This window comes from Metopolophium dirhodum, chromosome 2 (assembly GCF_019925205.1).
Source record: "Metopolophium dirhodum isolate CAU chromosome 2, ASM1992520v1, whole genome shotgun sequence".
Lineage (NCBI taxonomy): Eukaryota > Metazoa > Arthropoda > Insecta > Hemiptera > Aphididae > Metopolophium > Metopolophium dirhodum.
The window spans coordinates 40,578,543-40,584,137 of NC_083561.1; the positions used below are offsets into that span (position 1 = coordinate 40,578,543).

A 5,595-nucleotide genomic window follows, 5' to 3' on the forward strand; every position below is an offset into this window, starting at 1 on the left:
AAATTTTATCTGTTGATTAAAAAAGCTTGAAAATTTAATAGAAGGCTCCTAGGTTATTGTTTCAAAGGCAGATGAAAAAAATTAAAAATCCTTAGTCACAGTTTTCAATTATAAGCATTTAAAGTTCAAATTTTGACAAAATACGGAAAAATCACGAAAAATAGCAAATTATTTTGAGTTGAGAATTCATAAAAATTTTTCTTTTTAAATCTAAGATTTGAAAATGTAATATAAGATTACTCATAAGTTTGTCTACCTTTATCAAAAAAAAAAATGTCTAGAAGAAACTTAAATTAAATTTTTATGAGCGTCTGAAATTTATATTTTTACAACATTTGATATTTACTCGATTTCTCATGTAACAATTTTCTTATTTTATTGTAATTAAAAAATGAATGACTGTAGATACTTGAAAATTTCACTGAATGTTCATATTAGCATTTTCTATACACCATAAAATGTTGAAAATATTTTGACTCTTTTTGAGCTGTTTACGGACATTGTCAGTTTTCAATTTTTTTAGTTTTTTTTTCTATAAATATCAATAAATTTTTATTTGTTGGGTAAAAAAGCGTGAAAATTTAATATAAGGCTCCTGATATATCGTTCTAATAGCAGTTGAAAAATATTAAAAATACATAGGCACAATTTTTTTTTATAAGCATTTAAAGTTCAAATTTTGACAACATTTATCAAATTTATAATTTATTAATTATTTTGTAGTTAAGAATGTATAAAATGTTTAACTTTTATGGCTAAGGATTGAAAATTTAAAACAAGGCTCCACGTAAATAGGTTATATATTAATTACTTTATTCACAATAATATCATCAAATATACTTGGTAATATCATAGGCTGACTGACCGTTTTCGCTCAAAATCGTTTTTCTTATACAATGATATTATATCATTGAATTCAAATTTAACACCATCCATTACAGTGACCCACTTGTAACCTACTGTACAGCAGAGCGACATCCACTTATCCACCTTTTTTTATATTATAATTATTATTTATTATTAGACATAAATTATTATTTTCGTCGAGTTATTCGTACTTAGTGATTACTGATTAGTGATTTGGCATACCGTATACCAGATACAAGCTTATAGCTCAGTTGGTATGCATATCAGTTATTATTAATGTAATTTATTGTATTTTTTTTGGCTGAATAAATACAAATATCCTGTTTACGGACTCGTTAAGTTTTTATTTTTTTTTTTTTATAATTGTCAATTAAATATTATTTGTTGGTAAAAAAAAGTGAAAATTTAATACAAAGCTCATATATTGTTACTTTAGCAGTTGAAAAATATTAAAAATACATAGCATCACAATTTTTTTTATAAGCATTTAAAGTTAGAATTTTCGACAAAATTTAATAATTATTTTATAGTTAAAAATGTATAAAATGTTTAACTTTTATAGCTAAGGATTGAAAATTTAAGACAAGGTTCCGCGTAAATAGGTCATAATATATAAATAAAATTACTTTATTCACAATAATATCATCATATATACTTAGTAATAATATAATAGGCTGACGCTCAGAATCGTTTTTCATATACAATTATATTATATCATTGAATTCAAATTCAACACCGTCCATTACAGTGATCCACTTGTAACCTGCTGTACAGCAGAGTGACACCTTTTTTGCCCACCTTTTTTTAATGTATTATTTCTATAAAATATACTTTAAAGCCATGGCAAAACACTATGGATGATCCCAATCCGACTCCCGGGGGCGGACCGCTCGACGAAGTTTTGGATGAGAACGACGGACAGGATGACGGCGACGGAATGGAGGGGAGGATTCGAGAAAGAGCACGGACGGTGCGCGGCGGTAAGTCACCCGCGCATGTTCTCCGACCTGCACCCGCGGCGCGACGGGTTCGGTGGCGTAGCGCGCTCGGTCCGTGCTCTTTCTCGAATCCTCCCCTCCATTCCGTCGCCGTCATCCTGTCCGTCGTTCTCATCCAAAACTGGCGAGCGTCCGACTGCAGTTACGGTCACGTGGAGCGGCGGCGGCGGCGGAAGACGGCTACGACACGGCGGCTATAGTAGAGGTACGACGGCGATGGCGACTCGGTACGACGGCAGCGGCGGAGACTTCGGCACGGGGTGTACTGGTGTGGAGCTTTGCGTGCTGGAACACGGAGACGTCAGCGGTGCCGGACTCGCGGAAACTTAACTGTTTCACAGGGTCTGGCTGCGGGAGACTTCACCGCGGCGGCGGAACGAAGACGCGGCCGAAGGGACAACGCCAGGGCGAAAATTACCGAGAGTCAAGGATCGCGTTGTGGTCCGCTGACTATCGCCTTTTCGCCCAGCGATAATCCCACATCGGTCTCTTCGCTCGTCCCCGCCGGTTACGCAGCACAAAATCTCACTTCGTTCGCTCCGCGTCTTGGTCTTCGCCGTCGGCGTCAACCGTGGTCGCTCCCGCGGCCGTCTCGGTCTGGCCTCGCCGGCTGGGCAAGGTCGTCAAGCGTCCGAGCAAACGCGCTAGCGCCAGTCAACCCGCGGGACAGGTCGGACAACGTGCAGAGGTGACCAATGGCCAGCAAAATTGCATTTCCGCACCAATTCGCCATCTCGCATCCTCCCCCCCCCTTGTGTATTGTGTCTCCTGTCCGTCGTAGGTATATATTTTTTTTTTCTTTAAATTTCATTAAATTATCTCAAACTGTTAAATTGTTCACATATTATTGTAAATTTCGATTTTTTTTTGCATTTATTATCATGAACATAATTATTATTATGTAAAATATTATATTCATAGCCAATGTGCTAATTTTTTTGAAAATTTTTGTTTATACATTTTCGTATTATTTTTGGTTTATAATTAATAAACATATTTTGATGTGAACAAAAAAATATTGTTTCTTTTTTTCGTTTTGTCGAGTGTATAATCAATTGTTACAGATTTAACGGCTAAAAAATCGTTAAAATATATATTTTAAATAAAAAAAACTCGTTGGTCAATTATACAGAGTAGACCTGCAGTGTAAACGCTACACAGATATCATAATAATATGTTCCAAGAAATATTTAAGACGTCAAACACTAAAGGTGACAAAAACTGCTGAATAAATCATAAAATAACGCATTACACCGGCGGATACGAGTATACGACATGGACATACATAGGCATACAAGAATCGTAAATAATAATAACATAGGTAATATGCATTGTGCGTACTGCGTAGAACGTTAATATAGCCAAATAGTTAATGCAAAATAATATTTAAAAAAATTCAAAATTGTATTTTACATAGGTAAAATAATAATATAATAGTTGCATGTCGAAAAATAATATTGTTTGAAAACGTTTCAGTTTAGGTTTGAACCATTAAACCCCCGTATAGCATGTACCGATACCATATTTTCTACATAATTATTGACTTGAGTTGTAATATCCTAATCCGAACAAAACTTGGTAGGTACCTATCTTTTGTACAAAATGTACTAGGAAATCACTTTTTGACAGCATGTGAGTTTTGACAGTTGTACAATAATAATATATTAATATTATAGGTATAACTAAAAAAAGGTGGATAAGTGGATGTCGCTCTGCTGTACAGTAGGTTACAAGTGGGTCACGGTAATGGATGGTGTTAAATTTGAATTCAATGATATAATATCATTGTATAAGAAAAACGATTTTGAGCGAAAACGGTCAGTCAGCCTATGATATTACCAAGTATATTTGATGATATTATTGTGAATAAAGTAATTAATATACAACCTATTTACGTGGAGCCTTGTTTTAAATTTTCAATCCTTAGCCATAAAAGTTAAACATTTTATACATTCTTAACTACAAAATAATTAATAAATTATAAATTTGATAAATGTTGTCAAAATTTGAACTTTAAACGCTTATAAAAAAAAATTGTGCCTATGTATTTTCAATATTTTTCATCTGCCTTTGAAACAATAACCTAGGAGCCTTGCATTCAATTTTCAAGCTTTTTTGCCCAACAGATAAAATGTTATTGATATTTATAGAAAAAAAAACTAAAAAAAATGGAAACTGAAAATGTCCGTAAACAGCTCAGAATAAGTCAAAATATTTGGAAAATGTTATGGTGTATAGAAAATGCTAATATAAACATTCAGTCAAAATTTCATGTACCTACGGTCATTTTTTTTAGAGTTGCACCAAAAAACCAAAATCGATGTTCTCGAAAACAGATTTTGCGTAAAAATTCCCGTTTTTCCTTAAATTTTCTTTTGTTTTTCATGTCGCTTTTGAAAACTACTGAGAAATTTTTACTTTTGACCCACCAAAGTACCAACTAGATTCACTTTCCTATCAGAAAAGTTACTGTTGAAGAAAATCCAAGCACTTTTACTGTCCTAAAAGGTGATGTCAGACACAAAAAAAAAATTTAAAAAAAAAACACACATCCTTGTAAAATCAATACATTTATCGCTTCGCTCAGAATCTAAAAAAAACACACATCATTATAAAATCAATACATTCATCGCTTCGCTCAGAATCTAAAATATAAAAATAAAATACAATTTAAATATCGTACAAAAACAATAGCAAAAGTAGTACCTAAATACAATAAATAAAAATTGTTTTTCTTTTCGCAAACGAATCCCGCGATTCCCGGTATCGAAACAGTAATATGGACTGATGAATGATGATTTAATTAATCTGTCGGAAACTTAAATAATAAAGACTTGTCTACGACCGATTGATCGTAGGTATCATCAATGGTATAAGGTTCGTCTGATCTGTGCAGTATTTATATTACATTGCCTACCTATAATACAAGTACAATAATACAATTTAATATATCACTATATTAATACTTTTTAATTATAATTTATAACAAAACTATTATGATTTACGATTTTAGTGATTTTACAACATAATATTACGATTTCACGCATATTCACACACAAAAATACGTATTAAAACGATTACTATTGTTTACGATTGACTTAAATTGTACTAATTCATGGAATTCACGCACCAGCCCCTGTGGCCTAATGGATAAGGCATCGGTCTCCTAAACCGGGGATTGTGGGTTCGAGTCCCACCAGGGGTACGGGCCATTTTTTGCATTTTTTTTCAAGTTGTTTTTTACGAATTATAATTTATATTTACCTAGCATTAAAACTTAAATTCTTCAGCGTGTAAAAAAAGTTGTAAAATTAATCTTTTTGCTTTCGGAACAATATACTTATAAAAATTCACACTGAAAACGTACAAGCTGTGAGATTGAATTTTAGGTTCTGAGCGGAGATGATGCGTTTTATTTTTTTGTCAGTAATCACCTTTTGAAGCAGTAAAAGTGCTTCAATATCACTTCTGATACGAAAGTAAATCTAGTTAGTACTTGGGAGTAAAAATAAAAAATTCCCAGTAAAACTTAATAGTAAAATAAAATGGAAAAACGAAAGTTTTTGTCAAAATCGATTTTGTTAATTTGTTGTAGACCAAGAATGAATTAACCGTAGATACTTCACTATACTTGACATTTTCACCAAGCGTTTATATTTTTACTCATTTTGAGCTATTCGTAGACATTTAACATTTTCGAATTATTTTTTAACGTCGATAAAAATGTATG

The 5,595-nt window shown here is 32.5% G+C and overlaps 1 non-coding gene across 1 annotated transcript; it reads left to right on the forward strand.

The window, feature by feature from the left end:
- The first annotated feature begins 4,997 nt into the window (after positions 1-4,997).
- Positions 4,998-5,070, forward strand: Trnar-ccu (transfer RNA arginine (anticodon CCU)). The gene has a single exon. It is a non-coding gene; the product is annotated as a tRNA-Arg (tRNA).
- The last annotated feature ends 525 nt before the right edge of the window (positions 5,071-5,595 follow it).